This window comes from Lolium perenne, chromosome 2 (genome assembly GCF_019359855.2).
Source record: "Lolium perenne isolate Kyuss_39 chromosome 2, Kyuss_2.0, whole genome shotgun sequence".
In the NCBI taxonomy this organism is placed as follows: Eukaryota; Viridiplantae; Streptophyta; class Magnoliopsida; order Poales; family Poaceae; genus Lolium; species Lolium perenne.
Window position 1 is genome coordinate 330,051,020 of NC_067245.2, and position 25,176 is coordinate 330,076,195.

The 25,176-nt window shown below is 45.3% G+C and overlaps 1 pseudogene; it reads left to right on the plus strand.

Annotated features, from left to right (window-relative positions):
• The window catches only part of LOC127329755 (probable carboxylesterase Os04g0669600), a 48,963-nt pseudogene extending 24,015 nt beyond the window's left edge, over window positions 1–24,948 (plus strand).
• The last annotated feature ends 228 nt before the right edge of the window (window positions 24,949–25,176 follow it).

Genomic DNA, 25,176 nt, shown 5'->3' on the forward strand with positions numbered 1-25,176 from the left:
AGAACTCGACTTTGAATAGGTAACAGTATTGGTAATAAAAAGTTCGCAATTTACTTTCCGAACAATGTTTTTGCTGTTTTTGGAAAATATGAAAAATTACGAGATCGAAACGGAGTGGAGGAGACGCACGAGGGCGTGCCCCCATAGGCCGGCGCGGCCTGGCCTTGGCCCGCGCCGCCCTATGAGCTGGCCGCCTCGTCGCCCCTTTCCAACTCTGGTTCGACCTGGTACTTTCCTTTTGTCGTGAAATTTTTTGCTATATAATCCCCCGGACCTCTGGAGGTCCGTATATCGCTTTCTCAACGTGTTTTGTTTCGAGCTGTTTCTGCCAGGATCTGTTTTCATTCTAGAAGCACCATGGTCTCCAAGAACAAGGGCAAGGAGCTTTCGGATGAAGATATTCAAGATCCCGAGTGGAAAGAGGTGGACAAGAGCGTCAAGGAAGAGGATGAAGAAGAGGTGGAGGAAGACTCGCGCGCACACCCGCGTGCTACCATCGCAAGCATCAAGGTGGTGGATAACCCTTTTAGTGCAAACAAGAGCGCAAGAATTCGCACCGGAGGAAGGGTTCCACATCATTACCTAGCTCCGAAGACATCTTTCTCAGGCACTCACCATCCCTTCCGCAATCTAATTTTTAATAGTCAAATTGAAAGGACTCCCAGGGCACCATTGCCTAGCAATTGGGATATAGATCGTTCTAACACTGCAGGAAGGATGAAGCCTGAGGGTGAAGAGTGGGGAAATAACTCCAAAAGTTGGGACTCGCCGTCGGACATGCTTCTTAACCGCGTCGAGCACAATTCGGAGATGATTCGCAACCTCACGTACAAGATTGATGAGCTTCAGGAGCTTGTTGAGAAGCTTGTCAGGAATTCATCACCACCATCGCCGAAGGAGTAATTCATCATCGGTATTGGCATCCCCTTGGTTTGTTCCAAGCTTGGGGGAGTGCCGCGGTATCACATCATCACTATCTTTTACTTTTTACTGTCAAGTAGTGTCATATCATGAGTAGGGAAGTTATCATATAAGATGGGTTGCACTATGGAAGTATCTCTCCTTTAGTTGGTTGTCTATGTATCCCTTGGTGTGAGTTATCGTTATGGAATATTAATGAGAAGTCTTATCATTTACATATTGCACATCTTATTTTAGTTTACAATCTCTATTATACGATTTATCTTGTTGTTAGTATTGGTATCACTTTGGGAGCATTGAATAAATCTATTTGGTTTTGGCAAACTTAGCATTGGTCAATAGCAACAACACTTTGAGGTTTAAGTAGAAAAGAGGAATACATGTAGTTGTTTCATTGTCTTCCTTTCTTGTTAGCTCATAGCTTATTATTCTGAAGTTAAAATTGTTTATGCTTACGAGGAAGATGCATGATTATTTCTATCACATGTATATTGGTTTGCTTCCTTCAACTCTTATGCTTGCTAATTAACCTTGCTAGCCAAAGACCTGTACTGAGAGGGAATACTTCTCGTGCATCCAAACCTTAACCCAAACCTATGCCATTTGTGTCCACCATATCTACCTACTACATGGTATTTCCTGCCATTCCAAGTAAATACTTCGTGTGCTATCTTTAAACAATTCAAAATTTACTATCTCTTATTTGTGTCAATGTTTTATAGCTCATGAGGAAGTATGTGGTGTTTTATCTTTCAACCTTGTTGGGCAACTTTCACCAATGGACTAGTGGCTTCATCCGCTTATCCAATAATTTTGCAAAAAGAGCTGGCAATGGGATTCCCAGTCCCAAATTAACTTAACTAAATAGACACTCCTCCATGGTATGTGATTGATGGACGGCACCCGAAGGATTCGGTTATCCATGGCTTGTGTAAGCAAAGGTTGGGGGGAGTGTCATCATAATAGAACTAAAATAAAAAGGCACTCCTTCATGGTATGAGATTGTTGGCAGGAACCCGAGGATTCGGTTAGCCATGGTTTGTGAAAGAAAGGTTGGAAGGAGTGCCACACAAAATAAAATGAAATGGGAGCCGCTCTTTGAAGGTTTGTCTGGCAAGGGGGTTAGAGTACCCGCTACCAGTCGTTGACAACAACAAACACCTCTCAAAATATTACTTTTATTCTCTTTATATGATTTCAAAACTGAAAAAGCTCTAGCACATGATTTAATCCCTGCTTCCCTCTGCGAAGGGCCTGTCTTTTACTTTATGTTGAGTCAGTAAACCTATTTCCCTCCATCTCAAGCAAGCATTTGAGTAGTTGTGATCAAACCATTATATTGTGATTTGTTTCATCATGTCTTTTATTCTTCCTTGTTTAGTACAAGTTTTATCTGAATGAATATAGCTTTGCAAGTTATCAATGATCGTGAGGAGACTATTATAATTGAGTATGCAAGTTGTGCAATGTAAACTTTAACATGAGAGCGCTGCTCAATAGATAAGAATAACCTGCTAATTGTTCTCTGACCAAGAACGAAGTTTGCCATCACCAACTATGATTTCTTATGCACCTTTATTTGTGATTACCTTATACTTGTTTCAAGTTGAGTTATATGAGGAAGTTGTTTACTAGAATGTCTTGTGTGAATGAATATGATGCTTCTTGTCCGTATTTTATTGATCGACTCTTCACTCCATAAACATGTGGTCCTGTTTACCGAGTTCAGTTTTGCTTGGGGACAAGCGAAGTCTAAGCTTGGGGGGAGTTGATACGTCCAATTTGCATCACTATTTTATATCATAATTTGCTGTTATTCATTGATATATTTCATATTTGGACATAATACTTATGTTATTTCATCTATTTTGCATGTTTCATGATTATTGGAGGATCGAGCACCGGAGCCAGGATTCTGCTGGAAAAAGCGCCGTCAGAATGCAATATTTCGGAAGATCAACAGTTGATGGAAATTATATCAAAAATCCTATTTTTCCAGATGACGAAGTGAGCCAGAAGGGGGAGCTGAGGGGACCCGAGGTGGGCCCACCCATAGGCCGGCGCGGCCCAAGGCCTGGCCACGCCGCCCTGTGAGGAGGGGGCCCACAGCCCCCTCTCCCCTCCTTTTCTTCGCGAACTCCTTCGTCCCGAAGACCTAAGCTCCAGAGGGTACCTCGCGAAGAGTTACAGCCGCCTCTGCGAGGCGGAGAACACCAGAGAGAAAAGAGCTCTCCGGCGGGCTGAGATCCGCCGAGGAAATTCCCTCCGGGAGGGGGAAATCGACGCCATCGTCACCGCCATCAAGTTGGACATCATCTCCATCACCATCATCATCTTCATCATCATCACCGCCGTCTCCACCGCTGCACATCGTCACCGCCGTAGCAATTTGGGTTCGATCTTGATTGTTTGATAGGGGAAACTCTCCCGGTATTGATTTCTACTTGTTATTGATGCTATTGAGTGAAACCGTTGAACCAAGGTTTATGTTCAGATTGTTATTCATCATCATATCACCTCTGATCATGTTTCATATGATGTCTCGTGAGTAGTTCGTTTAGTTCTTGAGGACATGGGTGAAGTCTAAATGTTAGTAGTGAAGTATGGTTTAGTAATATTCAATGTTATGATATTTAAGTTGTGGTGTTATTCTTCTAGTGGTGTCGTGTGAACGTCGACTACACGACACTTCACCTTTATGGGCCTAGGGGAATGCATCTTGTACTCGTTTGCCAATTGCGGGGTTGCCGGAGTGACAGAAACCTAAGCCCCCGTTGGTATATCGATGCAGGAGGGATAGCAGGATCTCAGAGTTTAAGGCTGTGGTTAGATTTATCTTAATTACTGTAAGGGTATTTTACCCTTATCCATTATTTTGGTATCTATGACACCGTGCTAGAGTATTTGGACTAATACATGCCTACAAGATGACTTTCAGGTATTAGCCAAAGAGGTATGATGGTGTAGCAATGGAACAAAAGGCAACGGGAGACCCCCCCAATTCGACGAAAAATCAGCTAGTTTTTCGTAGCACAGTCGGTCACAGATCCGGTCGGACCGGCCCTGGCACCGGACAGCCCGGTCACCAACCGGACCCAGAACCGGTGCCATCCGGGCAAGTTCCAGTAAAGAAGGCGAGCCCTCCAGTCTGCGTCCGGTCACCAGCCCGGTTTCGGACCGGCTGCTCCGGTCCATGGCCCGGTCTAACCGGGCACCAGACCGAGCGGCCCGGTCAGCAACCGGACTCTGCGCCTGTGACATCCGGGCGCCATCCAGTAAGCTCAGAAGCCTGCCCGGTCAAGACCCGGTCCCAGCTCCGGTTGGAAACCGGCCGGCCCGGTCTGTGGCCCGGTCTGACCGGGCTGTGGACCGGCCTGTCCGGCGCCAAATCCGGTTGACCGGGTTTCTCGAAGAATCTGCTGATGTGGCAAGTGACCAACGGCCGTATTTCGAAGAACACTATAAATAGGTCTTCTCCTACCTCTGAACAGTTAGGCACTACACTACAAGCTGTTCTTGAGCTCTCTCTCTCTTACTCCATTGCTAGAAACACCAAAAGCCTCAGATCTCCCTCCTCCTCCACCCAAACTCAAATCCCTCCGGGGAATCATTAGAGGAGGACCCGATCTACCGTTCTACCAAGCCAAATCTCATTCCCCCTTGTATTCATTGAGAAGCTTGCTTCCTAGGGTTCCTTGGAAACCCTAGGTAGGCAAGAGGAGTCCGGAAGCATCCGGGCTGTGGATTTGCTCCGGGCAAGATTGTGAAGGTTTGGAGGCTACCTCAAAGTCTACCACAAGTGAGTGAGCTATTCCTTCGTGGGATAGGCTCCGGAGAATAGGGTGAGCCTTCGTGGCGCGGGGAATCCTTCGTGGGACCTCCACTCCTCCAAACGTGACGTACCTTGTTGCAAAGCAAGGGAACACGGGAATACATCCTCGTCTCCGCGTGCTATCGGTTATCTCTAACCGAACTCCTTACTTGTGATTTAATCGCTCGTGAGAGCCTTCGTGCTCGAGTTAGTTGTATCCTCATATAGGTTGCTTCACCTAGTTTGCATTAGGCTCATCTTTATATTCCGCAAAGCCTAATATTGCAAAGAAAGAATTAAAATTTGTAGAAACCTATTCACCCCCCCCTCTAGGTTTACCATCTCTATACTTTCAATTGGTATCAGAGCCTGGACTCTTATTAAGGGCTTCACCGCCTTAAGAGTGAGATGGATAAACTCTTCGAGGGTCTAGATGACGACTCTAACCTTTCGGTTAAAGAGATGAAATCTAGATTCTTGGCATATGATGCCGAGAAGAAGAAAAGGGAGGATGAGCTACAAAACCAAATGACAGAAATGACTGCCATGCTTAAGAACCTAGCTGCGGGTGGAACTTCTAGTGGGGCTTCGGCCTCTAAGGAAACCTACCATGATGTTAACCATGACTATCCCAGAAACACTTCACCCATGCCTCATATAAACCATAGTGGGACCGTTCCCCATTACGATGGAACTCACTTTCCACATTGGAAATCTGCTATGGAATCTCATATTCGCAGCTGCAGTGTGGAGCTATGGGAGCTCATTGTTCATGGACATCGGGAGCCACAAGATCCTACTCGGTTGACCTCCACCGAGTTCTACAACCGTCAACTCAATGCATCCGCACGTGACAAGATTAGAAGTGGCATCAACCGCAAGCTTCTTGATCAAGTCGATGACATTGTCTCCGCTAAAGAGTTGTGGGATCGGATCGTAGTACTCCAAGAGGGAACCGATTTGATCCAATCAGCTCTCTATGAGACCGCAAAGCAAGAGGCCTACCAGTTCATGATTCGAGATGGAGAATCCGTATTCGATGCCTATGCTAGGCTTGGTGCTCACGAAAGTAAGGGTCAAGGGACTTGGTGCCGAGAAGTACAATGACGGATTCGAGATGAACGAAGCCTTCATAAAATCCAAGGTCATTGCTATGATTGCCGTCAAACAAGAAGACACCAACCTTGGACTCAACTTGCAAATCATGACCAAGAGTGCCGATCTCAACTCCGATGATCTAGTCTCCTATGTGGCCGCCAATGAAAGCATGGCCAAAGCCGGAAAGAGGCTCAAGGTAATGAACCGTGTTGATGAAGCCTCACACAACCATGAAGCGTCACACAACCTTGCTCTCAAAGCTAGAGCCGACCATGAAAGCAACGAAGACTATGAAATTGAAGAAGATGAAGAGATGACTTCAACTAGTGACATTGCTACCGACTTTGCTTTCTTTGCCAAGAAGTACAAGGTCAAGTTCCCAATGCTCCTCAATGACAAGAAGAAGAAGAGAACTTGCTACAATTGTGATGAAGATAACCACTTTGCAAATGAGTGCCCTTATGAGAAAAGGGTAGACAAGCCAAAGTTCATCAAAGGGGTCAAGCCAAGATTGAAGCCGAACCCAATCAACGATCGGTACAAGAAGAACAAGGGAAGAGCTTTTGTTGGGGCCGAGTACTTGTCCGATGAAGAAGAGGAAGATGAGGAGAAGGAGGCCGGAGTGGCCGGTTTAGCTTACTCTAAGCCCGGGTCACTCTTCACATATGACTACTCCAAAGATTACTCCACGGAGAATGATGTTGGCTCTTCCTTCATGGCAAGAACAACTCAAGATGATGACTCCGATGACTCTCCCTCCTCTCCAATCATTGGCTCTTGTCTTATGGCAAGGGAAACCAAGGTAATGGAACCTCCACCTTCCCTATCTAGTGTTCTTGATGATGAAAACGAAGATCAATAAGAATTAATTATGCTTAAGGAACTATATGATGTTAGATGCACCCTTCGTGGTGAAGCTCTTGTCAAGTTTGATTTCTTGATGGACTCACTCAAAGAAAAGGATGAGTCCATTGAGGAATTAGAATATCAATTGAATGAGAAGGAACGGAGATTCAATCTCCTAAGACAAGAGCTAAACACCGAAAGGTGCATATCTCAAGGCCTTAAGCAACAAATTGAAACTTATGAACTTGATAAAGTTAAGGACCTAGAAACTATTGATAGGGCTCAATTATTGACCCAAGAGCTCAATGCCTCAAAGGAGGAACTTGAAGTTGCTCATGCTTCTCTCACTAGGGATCTTGACCACCTTGAAAGAGCTAACAAGCTTGTCAAGGATGAGCTCAAGAAACTTGGAGAGAATCATGATCTACTTCAAGAATCCTACAAAAGGGCTCTTGGATCAATGAAGGATCCCATTGATGTTGAAAAGCTTGCTTGTTCCTCCATTTCCTTTACTAGTGAGCATGCTAAACTTGTTGAGGAACATGTTCGTTTACAAGAGGAATTTTCTTTGCATGTTGAGACCAATGCATACCTTGAGTCCTTGGTGACCAAATATGGTCTTGACTATCATCCTAATGAATCTTCTTGTGAGCAAGCATCTATTCTTGAGGAAAATGTTAGGCTAACAAAGGAACTTGCAAAGTTCACCACCGCCAAGAACAAGATGGGATTGGATGACCTCTTGAGTAAGCAAAGGTCAAACAATCAAAAGTATGGACTTGGATATACTCCCAAGTCCCACAAGAAGAACAACTACAAGAAGGAGAAACCCGCTCAAGATAAGAACAAGAAGGTCACTAACAATGGCAAAACCTCAAAGGGCAAAGCCACCTGTGGTGACCGCACGGGGCCAAACGATCACTATGCATTATTTGTTGATTATTATGGTGATGTCTATGCTAACTATGTTGGCCCTCCTAATGGCTATGCTTATAGAGAGTACTCAATTTGGGTACCAAAAGATATTGTTGCCATTGCAAAGGAACCCATTAATCGATGGGTTCCTAAATCCTCTACTTGATTTTGTAGGGGTATTCCTCCGGTGGTCCAAAATGGGTGTTTGATAGTGGATGCACCAATCATATGACCGGAGGAAAAGGTGTGCTTGATCAATTCATTGAAGATATCAACAAGAAGTCAAGCATTACCTTTGGTGACAACTCAAAGGGAAAGGTACTTGGGTATGGCAAGGTAGCAATCTCTAAGGACTTGTGCCTTGAGACGGTTATGCTTGTTGAACACCTTGGCTATAACTTACTTTCTATATATCATCTTGCCGATGCCGGTTACAATTCATATTTCACTAAGTATTATGTGCAAGTCTTTAGGAGTGACAATCTCAAATTGGTCCTTGTTGTATATGTGGAGAACAACCTTTACGTGGTTGACCTCTCGAAAGAGAGCCCCTCCTTCTCCACATGTCTAATGGCGGCCAAGCATGACGAAGGATGGTTGTGGCATCGCCGCCTTGGTCATGTTAACATGAGGAATCTTAAACAACTCCTAAAGGGTGAGCATATTGTGGGACTAACCGGCGTTTCTTTTGAGAAAGATCGTGTTTGTAGTGCATGTGTAGCCGGAAAGCAACTCAAGAAGAAGCATCCCATCAAGAGTATTGTTACCACATCTAGGCCTTTGGAGCTCCTTCATTTGGACCTCTTTGGGCCATCACATTATGATACTCTTGGTGGGAGCAAGTATGGACTTGTCATTGTTGATGACTACTCAAGATATTCTTGGGTCTTTCTTCTTAAGTCTAAGGACGAGACCCATAGAGAGTTCATCACCTTCGCCAAGAAAGCTCAACGTATGTATGAATCCGAGATCAAGGCAATTAGGACCGACAATGGCACCGAGTTCAAGAACTACACTATGCAAGAGTTTGTGGATGATGAGGGCATCAAGCATGAGTTTTCGGCGCCATACACCCCTCAACAAAACGGTGTTGTTGAAAGGAAGAACCGGACTATCATTGAGATGGCAAGAACCATGTTGAGTGAATTCAACTCACCCCACAACTTTTGGGGAGAAGCCATCTCTACGGCCGTCCACTACTCCAACCGGCTCTTCCTCCGTCCCCTCCACAACAAAACCCCATACGAGCTCCTTACCGGTAACAAGCCTAATGTCATGTATATTCGTGTCTTTGGATGCAAATGCCTTGTTAAGAACAACAAAGGAAAGCTCGGTAAATTTGAAACTAGAACCATATAGGGTATATTTGTTGGATATGCGGAGAACTCTCATGCCTATAGATACTACAACCGGTCCTCCGGGACTATTGAAGTATCTTGTGACGTGGTGTTCTTGGAGGATAATGGCTCCCAAGTGGAGCAAGTTGTTCCATGTGTTGCAGGTAATGATGATGATCCATCTAGTGCCATCAAGCATATGGGCATTGGACACATCCGGCCCATGGAGGTTCATAATGATGATCAAGATGATGGAGTAGATGTCTCAAGCACGCCACAAGTGGAGCCTAGCTCAACTCAAGCCGAACCATCAAGTGCAACTCAAGAACCATCCTCTACTCAAGATGAGTCTCAATCCGAAGAACAAGAAGAAGATCCTCATTCCATGGAGCAAGATCATGATGACGATCAAGAAACATCCTCAACTCATGATCAAGCTCAAGTGGTCCCTCATGATCAAGTACTAGCAAGAGATGAATTCATTGATCATGAAGGAACCATTCGGAAGATCAAGGCCGCTACAAGGGCAAGTGACATGAAAGTGGATCAAGTCCTTGGTAGCATCTCAAGAGGAGTGGTAACTCGTAGACACCATGCATTACTTATCACTTATTGTCAACATCATGCTTTTGTGTCTAGTTTTGAACCACTTAAGGTACATGAGGCCTTGGTCGATCCGGATTGGGTAATTGCCATGCAAGAAGAATTGGAGTGTTTCACTCGTAATGAAGTATGGTCTCTAGTTGAGAGACCCAAGGATCATCGCATCAATGTCATTGGGACCAAATGGGTATTCAAGAACAAGCAAGATGAGAATGGCATTGTTATACGAAACAAAGCAAGGTTAGTGGCGCAAGGGTTTGCCCAAATAGAAGGTATGGATTTTGAGGATACCTTTGCGCCGGTAGCCCGTCTTGAAGCTATTCGTCTTTTGCTTGCATTTGCATCTTTCCACAATTTCAAATTATATCAAATGGATGTGAAAAGTGCATTTTTGAATGGTCCCCTAAAAGAAACCGCATATGTGGCTCAACCCCCGGGTTTCGAAGACCCATGCCGACCCAACCACGTGTATTTACTCCATAAGGCACTCTACGGTCTCAAGCAAGCTCCACGTGCTTGGTATGAGTTCCTTAGGGATTTCTTACTACATGATGGGTTTTGCATGGGTACGGTCGATTCCACCCTTTTCACCAAGCGGGTTAAAGGGGGTGGCCTCTTCATATGTCAAATATATGTTGATGATATTATTTTTGGTGGAACTAACCCCAATCATAACAAAGCTTTTGAGCTATTGATGACTAGGAAATTTGAGATGTCCATGATGGGAGAGTTGAAGTTCTTTCTAGGCTTCCAAGTGAGGCAACTTGCAAAAGGCACCTTCATCTCTCAAGAAAAGTATGTGAAGGACATGCTCAAGAAATTCAACATGACCAATGCAAGTCCAATGAAGACACCCATGCCCGTAAAGGGGCAACTTGGTTCATGTGACGGTGAGAAGGATGTGGACATAAAGGTATACCGCTCCATGATAGGATCCTTGCTCTACCTTTGTGCCTCTAGGCCGGATATCATGCTAAGTGTAGGGATGTGTGCTCGTTTTCAATCCGCTCCCAAGGAGAGCCATTTAGTGGCGGTCAAACGGATACTAAGATACCTTGTTCTCACTCCTACTCTCGGGCTATGGTATCCAAAGGGGTCAACCTTTGAACTCATTGGCTATTCGGATTCCGATTGGGCCGGTGATAAGGTTGATCGGAAGTCTACCTCCGGGGCTTGCCAATTTATTGGCCGGTCATTGGTGAGTTGGTCATCCAAGAAACAAAACTCCACCGCCCTATCCACCGCCGAAGCCGAATACATATCCGCGGCATCTTGTTGCACTCAATTGTTATGGATGAAGCAAACCTTGAAAGACTATGGTGTGTCTCTTGGTACGGTGCCTCTTCTTTGTGACAATGAAAGTGCAATAAAGATCGCCAACAACCCGGTTCAACATTGTCGCACCAAACATATTGACATTCGCCATCACTTCCTACGTGATCATGTTGCCAATAAGGATATTGATCTCACTCATGTGGGAACAACCTACCAATTGGCGGATATTTTCACTAAGCCTTTGGATGAAGCCCGCTTTGTTAACTTGAGAGGAGAACTTGGTATTCTTGATCCTAAAAACTTGGATTGATTAACTTCTTGCACTATATTCTTGCATTTATCTTGCTATCTAGCTTAGAGGCATAGCACATATGGGGATAGTCATTCTACCATATCTTGGTATGATGCATACCTATGTGTGCAACATAAATAGACCAAATGTCATTATATGGACCCAAGCATGTCTCTTCGAGGTCTCATGACATTTGCGCTTTCACATAGGGGGAGTAATCCCCCGCCCCTCATTGAGCCTTCATTACAACTTGATTTGACTATATAAGGCCAAATGATCTTATTGCAAAAACTATTTCAAAATGCTCTTATGATTCTTGATATACTTCGAATCATGCCCATTGTAGCTATTTGCATCTTGTTTGCATTTTCACTCCAATGGGTATGCCTAGAGAACTTTGTGTTTTCCAACCCCATGTCTATGCTCATCTCATCATCATCTATCTATCTATATGTACATGTCATCATTTGAGTACTCACACACATTTACACAAAGAATAGGGGCAAAACGAGGCAAAATGACACATTTTTGGGAAAATTGACTCTGGCCGGTCACTGGCCCGGTTGGACCGGCCTGTGCGCCGGATCGTCCGGTCCAGCAGCCCGGTCGACCGGGCGCCCGACCGGCCGTGCGGGCTGTTATGTTTTGGAGAGGATACCCCTTGGGGATCTTCTTCCTCATTATCCCCCACCTCTCAAACCTCCATGGCCGCCGCCTCCACCATCTCCACCACGCCCTAGGCACTTCCCACCACTAGATTCTCCCCAAACTTCACACAACCATAGATCGGGATCTCTCAAGCATCTTCACCAAAGGATTTGGTCTCCCTCAATCTATTTTGGGAGATCTTGGGGATTTGGTCCTTAAGCCTTCTTCACAAGTTCTTCTTGCTCACTTGGGCAAAGAGGACGATGTCTTCGGGTAAATCCTTCTCCCTATCCCTCTCCCTCTTGCTTTCCCCTCTCACATTGCCAATTTTTGAGGAAAGTTGAGAAAAGTTAGGGTTAGGGTTAGTAAGTCCTCATGCCACCTAGAGTGTCACACCCCTCCTATGCACATTGTTCACTCTCCTGGTATAATCTATGTTCAAGTTTGTGAGTTTTTGCATGATTTTGTGTCGAATTTCTGGGCAAACATCACAACTCAGCATGACCCGGTCTACAGCCCGGTCAACCGGCCTCTCGACCGGCTGGTCCGGCGCAGCGCCCGGTCAACCGGATGGCCAACCGGCTCGTCCGGTCTGTCGTCCGGTCGGACCGGCCCCTGCGCCGGCTCGCCCAGCTTTTTCGCATGATCTCGTCGAAACACTTGAATATAGGCTATGCTTTTGGCTTCCTCATATATGCTGATGACATGTACACTTACCTCTTTGCTATCCTCGCCCTATTTTGCTGATTCACAGGTGATGAATGGACTGATGGGGACCGTGGCACTGTTGCCAAGCGAGGGAGGCACTCAGGGGTTCCACCACGGCGCTCTACTGGTCGTGCTCCTCAGACCACGGGTGGCAGCTCAACTGGAGGCCGAACCAAGACATCTGCCAATAAGAGGAAAGATAAACATGCAGCACAGGATGGTGATGAGGTACTGCCAGATTTCCATGTTGGTGATGTACATATTGGGGCATGGAGAAGACTCAGAGAGTCCAACCCCTATCGCTTTGAGGAACCCACTTACACAGGGGGAGATCAATTTTTCTGGACCAACACACAGCAAGTCATGTGGGATGACTTCTATAACTCCCGCGAGCACATGAAGAAAGGCACCATTGTTATGCCCAAGGCCATCAAGGATGTCATTGGAATGTATGAAGCCACCAAGTTTCGCTTTGTGGTTGCGACCTTGAGGCGGATGGGGTTGTATGATCTTATGTGCTTGACACCTACTGATGGGTGCTATTGTCCAACCTTGGTGAGACAGTTTCAGCCACCGCAGTCTTTTTCCATGATGATGCAGCTCGGACTATGACTTGGATGGTGGCAAACAGAAATACACTTGCAACTATCTTGATTTCTGTGAAGCTTTGGGTTTTGGTGGAGGGCGTGCTTCTGGTTTCAAGATATATTCTCAGCAGAAGTTCAACCGTGGGGACATTGCCGTTTGCTATCCGCCGGAACCCACACCTGGACCTCCCACCATCTCTGGGATGTACTACTCCTACCTCTTACTTGCCAAGCTATTCCGTGAGACTCTCATCAGCAAGTCCGGCGACACAAGTGAATGCCGTGCATATCATCTGAACTTGATGTACTACTGTCACCCTGAGCACCGGCAACTTATTGATGGCTGTGATCTCATCTACTGTGAGTTACGGCGCTGTGTTCGCGAGAGGTTGACTCCTAATCTTGCCCAGTACGTTCAGCTGCTCATCAACAAGGTTGTGCCCGCACCTTTCAATACTCAAGGTGAGCGGGTCAGGATGGAAGCTTTCAAAGTACCTGCCCAAGGTGATAGCCCGGATGTTCCTGAAATGATGCCTTCTGAGCGCCGGTCCAAGGCACGCCATGACCATGCTAGCTCCAGCTCCTCTAGTCGCCCACAGCATGGTGTCTCACGGTTCTTCTCTTGCTTATGGCAGATGTGCAAAAATACCAATGATGTTGCACATCAAAGTCTTTCTTTGAACCAAGAGACAAGGAGGCGCCAAAATGAGTTCATGGCTGCTAGGAATGTGCCTATCCCTCCTCCTGGCCCTGAGTTGGAGCCTGTCCACGCACCAAACTGGGAGATGCCTCTTCTTTCTGATGAGATGTTCCAGAACTTTGATCCTTCCCCGTACTTTGGTGGTCCTCCTCCTAGATCTGCTCGTGCACCTCCTGCTGATGATGATGATGAAGAGGATGAAGGTAATGAGGATGATGATGAAGAGGATGACGATGAAGAGGATGACGATGGGGATGGTGATGGCAACTCTCCATCCGCGGGGCCCCATTTCTATTGATGGGACGCTAGCATCTCTCCTCTTTTCTTCGCCTTTTTGGTGTTCCGATGCCAAAGGGGGAGAAGAGAGTAGAGTCTAGAATTACGGGGTTCTTTCGTTGTCACAAGCCATGGGAGTTGCTTTATTTGGATTTTATATGGCTTGTGCGTATTTGCTTTGATTTCTCAAGAACCATTTGCTACTTTGAATAATTCATGTATGGATATGTATGGACGACTATTATGTGTGCTACTCTATGTTAGGATAATCATGCTTTATGGATAATCATGCTTTATGCTTATATATGTTGATATACTTGTCCATACCATGCTTGTTTCCTAAAGATATTGGGGGAGCTTCTCATATTCCACAAATGGTGCACTTTGCATTCAAACGCAAATTCTCCAAGTGCACACATTATGGGGGAGCTGTCGTAATATCTTATATGGAATCAAGGTTTAGAGCTTATCATAATATCTATATGTTACTCTAGCTCGGTTTGTCATCGTATACCAAAAAGGGGGAGATTGTAAGGGTATTTTACCCTTATCCATTATTTTGGTATCTATGACACCGTGCTAGAGTATTTGGACTAATACATGCCTACAAGATGACTTTCAGGTATTAGCCAAAGAGGTATGATGGTGTAGCAATGGAACAAAAGGCAACGGGAGACCCCCCCAATTCGACGAAAAATCAGCTAGTTTTTCAGAGCCTGGCCGGTCACAGATCCGGTCGGACCGGCCCTGGCACCGGACAGCCCGGTCACCAACCGGACCCAGAACCGGTGCCATCCGGGCAAGTTCCAGTAAAGAAGGCGAGCCCTCCAGTCTGCGTCCGGTCACCAGCCCGGTTTCGGACCGGCTGCTCCGGTCCATGGCCCGGTCTGACCGGGCACCAGACCGAGCGGCCCGGTCAGCAACCGGACTCTGCGCCTGTGACATCCGGGCGCCATCCAGTAAGCTCAGAAGCCTGCCCGGTCAAGACCCGGTCCCAGCTCCGGTTGGAAACCGGTCGGCCCGGTCTGTTGACCGGGTTTCTCGAAGAATCTGCTGATGTGGCAAGTGACCAACGGCCGTATTTCGAAGAACACTATAAATAGGTCTTCTCCTACCTCTGAACAGTTAGGCACTACACTACAAGCTGTTCTTGAGCTCTCTCTCTCTTACTCCATTGCTAGAAACACCAAAAGCCTCAGATCTCCCTCCTCCTCCACCCAAACTCAAATCCCTCCGGGGAATCATTAGAGGAGGACCCGATCTACCGTTCTACCAAGCCAAATCTCATTCCCCCTTGTATTCATTGAGAAGCTTGCTTCCTAGGGTTCCTTGGAAACCCTAGGTAGGCAAGAGGAGTCCGGAAGCATCCGGGCTGTGGATTTGCTCCGGGCAAGATTGTGAAGGTTTGGAGGCTACCTCAAAGTCTACCACAAGTGAGTGAGCTATTCCTTCGTGGGATAGGCTCCGGAGAATAGGGTGAGCCTTCGTGGCGCGGGGAATCCTTCGTGGGACCTCCACTCCTCCAAACGTGACGTACCTTGTTGCAAAGCAAGGGAACACGGGAATACATCCTCGTCTCCGCATGCTATCGGTTATCTCTAACCGAACTCCTTACTTGTGATTTAACTGCCTGTGAGAGCCTTCGTGTTCGAGTTAGTTGTATCCTCATATAGGTTGCTTCACCTAGTTTGCATTAGGCTCATCTTTATATTCCGCAAAGCCTAATATTGCAAAGAAAGAATTAAAATTTGTAGAAACCTATTCACCCCCCCCCCTCTAGGTTTACCATCTCTATACTTTCAATTACTTTCTTGTAGTTGCAGATGCTTGCAAGGGGTATAATCACAAGTATGTATTAGTCCTAGGAAGGGCGGTACATTAGCAAAGGTTCACCCACACAACACTTATCAAAACAATGAAGATTAATTAGCCGTATGTAGCGAAAGCACTAGACTAAAATCCCGTGTGTCCTCGAGAACGTTTGGTCATTATAAGTAAAAAAACCGGCTTGTCCTTTGTGCTAAAAAGGATTGGGCCACTCGCTGCAATTGTTACTCTCGCACTTTACTTACTCGTACTTTATTCGACTGTTACATCAAAACCCCCTGAATACTTGTCTGTGAGCATTTACAGTGAATCCTTCATCGAAACTGCTTGTCAACACCTTCTGCTCCTCGTTGGGTTCGACACTCTTACTTATCGAAGATACTACGATACACCCCCTATACTTGTGGGTCATCACAGCTCCTGAAAGAACTTGTTCTGCTGCTCCAACGTTATCCGTTGTCTCTCCTCCATCATTTGCATGTACTGGACAAAGTTCTGCTGCGTCATGGGTGGTGGTGGTGGAAACTGATTTCTGGCTGCTTCGTCAGCCTCTTCCTTCTACTTGGCTTCGCGCTCCATGCGCTGCGCTTCACTCTCCTCACCTACCGGTCCCGACATATCCCCCTAGTTCTGCAACACAAGGTGATACTCATAATTACTCCATGCGCAAGTTTTCTGAGCTCAACTTTGTGCACAGAACTAGTCACGCAATGGAAATCAAGAAGCAAATCCAAATCATACAAAACATATACCATGTATATACATACTTAAGTGGTCTTATTACAATACTAAGTGACGTTGTGAGTATGCAAACTCACTTATTGAAGTATATGTACAAATTTATACAAATATTACACACTACAATACATGTGGTACTTGTGTATTATAGTCTCGCCTCCCTTGGTGGTCTCTAGTCGTGCTTCACTCCCGGTACATCTCAGGCTTCCATCCGGTCGAACGTGTCGTCCTCCTGACAGAATCTGGAACGTAGGGTCTTCCCGTTGGCTGGTAGTCGAAATCAGAGGATGATCCGAGGGAGAAATCTGTGTTCATGAATTGATTATTCAAAACATCATAATCCACCCATCGGGTATACTCTCCTGTGACTCCGCCATGGGTATTACCTCCATCAGTATCTGACTCGATCAGTATAGGGTACTCCTCGTACTCACCCCTATTATACTGATTACCCTGGAACTGGTTTGTGGCGTACTCATTCATCTCCGCATTATTTCTGACAGAATCGCCAGAGTTTCCTGTGTCTGACCCCCAACGCCAACCTATTGAGTTCTCTATAGGAGTCTCGGAACGCTGATTGTTTCCGGATTCCTCTCCACCCTCATATCCTCTATAGGAACTACTAGGATAGTACCTAGGTGTAATGGGTGTAGTTTCTAGTTCAGGATGATCAATACTAATGTAGTCACCAGCTGAGTAAACTGGTGTGTGCACTTCATTCTCCATGGTCTCTTTCCCCTTAGTCTCCTCCTTGGGTTCAGTGAACTCCTCTAGCATTGTATCAATTGCCCCCGACAGATGTCGGTTCAACTGAAAGAACAATGATAGTAAGTTGCGGCTATTGTCCATGTACTTAGCGGCTTCTGCTGGTTTGCGTTTTGAAAATTTGAAGTGGTTGAGCATGGGATCATCTTGCTCCTCCATATGAGGAATGTGTGAGAATTCGGAACCCATAAGCTCTTTCGTCTTATGTTCCCGGATATCAGTGATGGCTCTCATAATGGCTATATGGTAGGCTGTTTGGGTAGTTCTAGCCTCACCTGCTGGCATCACTATGCTCATTCCTAGGGATTCTGGAAGTCTTAGTCCTACCCTACACTTCGCTAATACAGTACCGTCGTAGTACATGTATTTCTTTACTTGGATCTGGGGATCACACCCAAATTCAAGTAACATGGCACGAAGAATATCTGCGAGTCCTCCTTCATATTCACTCAGTGTTGAATCCATCACTTTCACGTTTCGTCCCGGACGTGAACTTGCCATAGTTGGCTGTAGAAATAGAAAGAATATAAGATTAGTAATAATGCATTATAATAGAGATAATAAAGAATTATCGCACTAAAAGATATGATTGTTGTATTCTCAATTGAATATACACCATATTTTTAGAGAATTCTTTACTAATCCTATTTGACTCCTAACGTTCGGTCCCATTTACTAGGTTCCAACCTAAGGTCAAAGCTTTTGCTCTGATACCAACTGTGGTGACCCTGCATACAACTGCATGTTGTAGTATGCCAGTCGTTGATATAACATTCACAAAGTACCATTCCGCAAATATTACATCCCTCAGAGTAGTACAACAGAACATAGCAGGTCCATAACTCATTCATTTATTATTACAAGCATAATGTACATATCATCTCGGAGCTCCCCTTGGGTCCTAAGAGGAATACTCCTGGGTTCGAGGCGAACCCAACTTAACTTATAATACAAGAGTCTTGCTAAGTGGTACATTTATTCCCTCGAGCAGCTAAGTATTAAGAGTTCGCACTACTCGGTTACTACTACTACTACTCGGTTATTCTAGACTTGATCTCCTCCGGAAGCCTCCCCGGTTCCGTAGACTATAAGGTAGTCTACGCCTTCAACACCTCCAGAGAGGTCTGGTTCTTCATAGCCGATGATCTCGGCTCCTTGAGGGTTGTCGTTGTCCTCCTCCAGACGGTTCAGACAATCTAAGCAAGGGATTTAAGAGTGGGATGAGTACGAGCGTACTCAACAAGTTCATTATAGAAAAGAGGTGTTTAATGCACTAGCTATGATATTAGACCAGAAAGTCTAATACCAATGCAGGTTTTGATAAACATTTCTTCAAGAGATTGCTTTTATTCCGAAGAACTATGTCCGTCAGCCTTCACCGGTTTACTAGAACTTCATGGAGCTCCTTTCCGGCCGCGTTCGCAGTTCCATATCCCGGAACAGGGAGTGACAGGTCACGGTTCTTTACACTCTGCAGAGGTGTGTTGCTTTACCCATAAGAGATCTTAACCTTGGTGCCAACCGGGCAGCTTTCCCGTCCACACTTCCTATGGTGTGAGGCCCGGTATAAGGTCTAGCCAATCATGTTCCTCCGCTACCTCGAACACCCACCCTTTGTTGCATGCCCCGACCTTGGGTCCTCGCCGGTCCCATTATTCCCACTTACGGGTGGACCCCGACCACGACGATAGTCTGGGATCGAACCAAACTCCTTCGCCGGTAGCTGCAACCCATCCTAGACCGCAATACCGTGGGGAACTTAAGGCTTCCCCAGCCCACCGCTTGTTCCTCGGGCGACAAGTGTCTACGGACAATGCCGTGGGGACTTAAGGCTTCCCCAGCCAACCGCTTGCCCCCGACAGACACAAGTGTCTACGGTAAAGCGCGTCTGTTAATGTACGAGAGGTGGAAACACTTTTGACTACTCCGTCCCACTCCGGATCTTATGGTTAACACGGGTATTACGGCACAAGAATCACTGGACGACATTTGTTGTTTAATCCTAGATGGATATAAACCCTTGCAATGGAACCTCCACCATATCAACACAATCCATGGTTCCATTGCCCACCACATAGTCATATCCATAGTTATGAGTGGTTTTGGTTTTTTATGCAATAGTGATAACATAGTACTTTGCAAGTAATTTGGTAAAAATACTCGAACGACATGAGCAAGTGATGAACTTGCCTGAACACTGCAAAGTGTTGCAGTTGGATGGTGTGGACTGACCCTTGTCCTCTGTTTCTGAAAAATAGCATCATTGTCCGATAAGGGCAATGGTTAAAGAAGCAATTATGCATGATTCAGCTTTTAGGGTTTGTTTCCCCCCTTTCGGTGTCTTATCATTTCATGTGAGAGGTGATTACTAAGAATGATTTAGGGATACTCTGTTTAAGGTAAAATACTACCTTGAAATGTTGTCAAGGTGTTTTTAAAGTCCAAAAGAATTTATGGACTTATTTTCATTCTTGAAAATATAAAGTGTGATTTTAATGATTATAATAATCATCAAATTAGGACTTAATCTTATTTGTCTCCAAAAATTCCTTTTCATATTTTATTATGATAGAGAATTTTATACTGAGTAGTTTTCATATTTTTAATTAATTGTTTAGAGCTATTATCCATTTTCTACTTAATTTCAAAGTTTCTGGTTTAAATGAATTTATGAAAAGACTAAATTGCCCCTTGGGCCCATCTGTCAGTGGAGCCCATCGGGTTGAGTCTAACCCGAGCCGCACCGATCGGCTCGGTCGGACTCGGTCGCCCCCTTCCTCACTCTCTCTCGCGAAACCCTAGCTCCTCGCGCTCCCGCGACACCCGCGTCGCCTGCGCCGCCGCCGAATTACTCCGGTCGCCTCCGGCCATCCCCGCCGGCGAGATCGGTCGCAAAAGAACGGCCGCTCGACGGTGCACCTATCGGTCCGCGTCGATCTGCGTTTCATCGCCGCCACCGCTCGCCCCCCAACTCATCTGCGACACGGCCGTGGTGATCCGCGGCGATTCGTCGCTCGCCGGCGAACCACACGCGGTGGCGCGGCCGTGTGCTTCGTCGATGTGGTCCTGGGGCGTTTGCGCCCGGCGACGCCTGGCCTGGCTGCGGCCTGGCGCTGCCGTGGTCGGCCCGTGCCGCCGTGCCGCCATGGGCACGTTGCGGTGCTTCTGCTCCAGGTGCGTTCGCCTCCTTCTCTCTCTCTCTGTCTTGTTCTTCCTCTTCGTCTAGCCCCCGCTACGGATGTTCCATCTTTTGGGGATGTGACCGTGCCGTGCTGCTGCTACTGCTATGCTGCTACTGTGTGTGCTGCTGCTGCGCTCTTCTTGCCATGGCCATTGCTTTTGTGGCCATGCCTATGCTTGTGATGCTGCTGCTACTGCTGGGTGATGCTAGCTGTTATGGCTGTGCTCTCTGCTGCTGCAATTGTGAACTAGTGGCTGCTACTCTACTCTCCATGGCCTAGCCTAAGCTGTGCTATCTTTGCTATGCATGATTATGTGCAATTTTCCTAAGCCATGTGCTTGCTTATGCTTGCATTTCTTTCTCGAATCTATCCCTGTGCCTCTGTTCTTGATACTACTCTTGCTAGACACTCAAGTGTATTCAATTATCTTGCCCTGGCTTGATTACTGTGTGTAATTCTTGCAATTATGCAAGAGCCAGTGTTTCTGATGGGCTAACCCTTGTGTTGTTGTTCATATTAATGCCCTATTGAGCATGCTTGCTACAAGGTATCACCATCCTTGGATGGTTTGCTCCTGTATATGACTGATTTGATTATCTGTGATATATTTGTTCATGTCTTGTGGCTGATTAATTCATATTGTTAAGGTGTTGGTGCTAGGATTGATTCTAGCATGCTTTAGCATGCTCTAGCAAGCTCTGGTGATCAAATGATCATCACCTGCTTGTTGATTGCATGCTTACTTACTGCCTGTGCCTGTCTGGTGCTTATCCTGGTGTTTGTGTGACACCAAAGTCTGTACTGGTGCTTGCTCAAGCATCAGTTGCTGCTTGCAATGATCCAGTGGATCATCTGCAAGGCTCTGGTTAATCTATTGCTTGTATATTCATTTATCTGTGTTGTCTTGCTTGGCTAAGTGGATAAATGATGTGAACTGCTTGCAGTTATGATCATCTTATTTGAGTTTGGTAGGGCTAGATGGATGCCAACACTTGGTTGTGTACCCTAGCCCTCCTTTTAAACCCTACAGGGTGATGATATCTGTGCATGGCTTCTCTGTTGGGATTGGTTAAGTGGTTGAGGTGGCATTGACAGCAATTCTTTGCTGTTAAGGTAGCTCCCACCCTTGTTGGCTAGTTGTGGCTTGATGAATACATCATTGGACAATCCCTTGTTGGATTATCAGTGATATTTGCTGTTGACAAACAAGAATAGACACAATTTGTCTATCTGTCTGATGGTGTACTAGGTTTTAGGTGCTAGGTGACTTTGGTTGGCTAAGTAGGTTCATTTCCTTGCTGGATTGCCTTGGTTATGCCACTGACTTGGTCTAACCAGTGTTCCCTTGGTGATTTCCTATTGGCTTCACCCATTTTTGCTTGCACCAATTGACTGGGTAGCCAGATGATGACACAAACAGGGTACTCACACCCTATGACTTGTGTGTGTTTGATGCACATGCTTATTTATGAGCAAGACAGATGCTTGCTCATGATTCTATGTGAATACCTCACTCCAGCTCCTACAATGAGTTGTTGGTGTAGAGGATTTCTTCTAGTTTGGTTGGTTTGCTTGCCCTGCTCCTCCTGGCAAGCTTGGGATGCTTGGTTTGCTTCTGTTGCTTACTGGAATAGGTTGAACAGCTGTGGTTGTTCTTCCTGTTCTTGTTGTGCTTGCTGTTCTTGGTGTTCTTACCCTGGTGATGCTTGTCGATGAAATGGCTAGGGTTTGCTGTGAATAACTTTTATACTGGCCCTCTCCATGCCTCTCTTGGTCGACAGCACATGTCTGGTCACTTTGGTGACCCTCCCCTGGCTATGTGTGTGTGGCATGCATGCAGCACTCCCTGGCTTGCTGTTGAGCATGCACTCAAGCTGTGTAAGCTGCTTGTGTGTGTGTGTATGGGACTTGTGCAAGTGAGTGGATCAGCTCGGCTGATCATGGTCATATCCTCTCCATTTAACATTTTCTTGCTAACCTACCAAGTGGCTTTGCCACTTGGCATAACTTGTATTTGGTCTTTGTGTGTGTGATTGCAGGGAACAATGTGATGCTCTGGATGAAGATCAAGGTCCTCTTGAGCAAGATCTCCATGATGATCATCTTGTGTAGTTTAGGATAGATCATTCACTTGTAATTTTCTTTCTTTTTCTTTTTCCTTTTATTCAATTTATGTAATGTGTTGTAATATTTCATATTTCTATTCTGAATATTGTAAATGACAATGTATCATGTGTGATTATCAATAAAGCTCCAATTTTCCTTAATGAGCTGTACTTTATATTTGTATTGTTCATATTCTTTATTATTTATAATTTGTTTAATGAATTACCTCACATTTGAATTATGAGATATTCATTTGATGTTTGAATTTGAAATTCAAATGCAACTTAGGTTTGAATTCAATCATGCAACTTAAGTTGTAATGCACTTACTCTCCTCTCTTCTCAAAACCCTAAATTAGTTAGGTGAGATACAAGTTTGTCGCACTCTCGAAACCCTAACCCTATAAGGTGTCGAGAGAGAAACTTGTCCCCCTTCGATGCAGTTTTGTTTTAAAAGCGCGAAATTTCCCCAGAATTTACGATGCAATGCACATCCCTTTCTAAAATCTACCCCTCGATCGTCTTTAAACCTGGGATATTACATAACCTCTCGCTATTCTGTTATCTACTTCTACTGTGGCTAAGCCTAAATCTGTTGCTTAACAGCAACTTGCATTACTGCGAAACAGCAACTTGCATTAGTGCGAAACTGGAATACTGGATTCGGTAGTGCCAAAAAAAAAACAAGTCAATGCTTCTCGTTTTTGAGCACTTTTGCATTAGAACATACCTGTCGCACCAGATTAACCATTTTAGAACCCTCGTGCCCATGCAAGGACATCAGTGTACAAGTTTTAACAACAAAGAACCCGGGCCTAGATATACTGAATACAGCGGATTATTGTTCTAATTCTCTAGTACCTCTGTAGTCTGTAGCCTAAATCTGTTGCTCAACAGCAACTTGCGTTACTGCTAAAACGTCAGCTAGTATTACTTGCCTCAGAAATCAAGAATGATTCGCACATTGTTTCTCATGGTCACACACTGGTAATTGCGAAACTGGAATACTGGATTCGGTAGTGCCAAAAAAAAAACAAGTCAATGCTACTCGTTTATGAGCACTTTTGCATTAGAACATACCTCTGGCACCAGATTAACCATTTTAGAATCCTCGTGGCCATTCAAGGACATCAGTGTACAAGTTTCAACAGCAAAGAACCTGAATATAGTGGATTGCTGTTCTAATGCTCTAGTACCTTTGTATTCGACCCTAAGTCTCTAACCAGTTACAGTACTTCTGCTATTACGTTGTTATTTAGTTTGCTCATTGTTACAACTTTGTTAGACCACTGTTAGAGATGAAAAGGGGGTCCTTAAAGCCGTTGAGCATGTGCACGAATTGTTAGACAAAGAAGTAGCCACCGGGACGAGTCCTGCAGACATTTTCGTTTGTGGACTAAGCCAAGGAGGTGAATCACTGAAATCTGCATCTACCATTTCTGGTTTCAGGACAGGATCGTGATTTATGTTCCCCTTCGCAGGTGCTCTAGCCGTAGCAAGTGTTCTGCTGTACCCAAAACTTTAGACGGATGTGCTGTTTTCAGTGGTTCAGTTCCTCTAAGCAAATCATTCGCCGAGAGGGTGCCACCTGAAGCTAGAAAGGTCACCAACAGCCCAGCCCTGCAACCGTTGTTAAACTGAAGAAAAAAAATCATACCTAAATCCTCCAGCAAGTGTGCTGTCTCTAATGCCAAACCTGAATTCTTGAAAACCTGCAGACACCAGTATTATGGTTCCATGGCATGGCGGGTGGGTTAGTACTCTTTGAAGCGTGGCGCGCCGGGTGCGCATTTCTCCAAAATCTTGGCATGGCCTGCATATTCAAGGTGGTGCAGAATCATACTTGAAGCTATGATTCAAAAAGAATTTCAAGATTGGAGCCAGGCATTTCTCTGACTATATTGTTTCCTGAACATTGTCAGGGTTATCCAGGTCTTGGACACTCGTTGGTGGATCAAGAGCTTCAGTATTTTCGACAATGGGTACTGGACCGTCTAGGGATCTCTCAACGAACTGAAGCTGCAGGACCATCGTCGTCATCTTGACCACTGAAATATCTATCAGCTGATCTTCAAATTTATGGGTACCATTTCTAGTTGGTACATTACTATATCAGTGACCTGAACCTCGGTTTATCTAGTCACACGAATGATTTGGAATGTGATCCAACAAAAGGTTCATGATACTTCTAGTTGACTTATTATACCCGGGTGACTTTCTCTGTCAATCAATGATGCTTCGATTAACTGCCACAGGTGGCTGACAAGTGGATCTTGGGCCCACATGCTAGTTGATCATCTATCATGTTTCCCAAGTCAATCAGGTTACTAATTGTTGTAATCCTACAGAGCAATTTATCCTTTTTTTCTAGAAGAGAGCTATTTGTGTTTTGATACTACTAGTACTCCGATCTTGAAGTACTGGATTGTCTAGGGATCTCTCAAGGAACTGAAGTTGCAAGATCAGCATTGTCATCTTGACCACAAAGATTTTCACTAGCTACTTCTCAGATTTATTGATACCGTTTCTGGGTGGTACATTT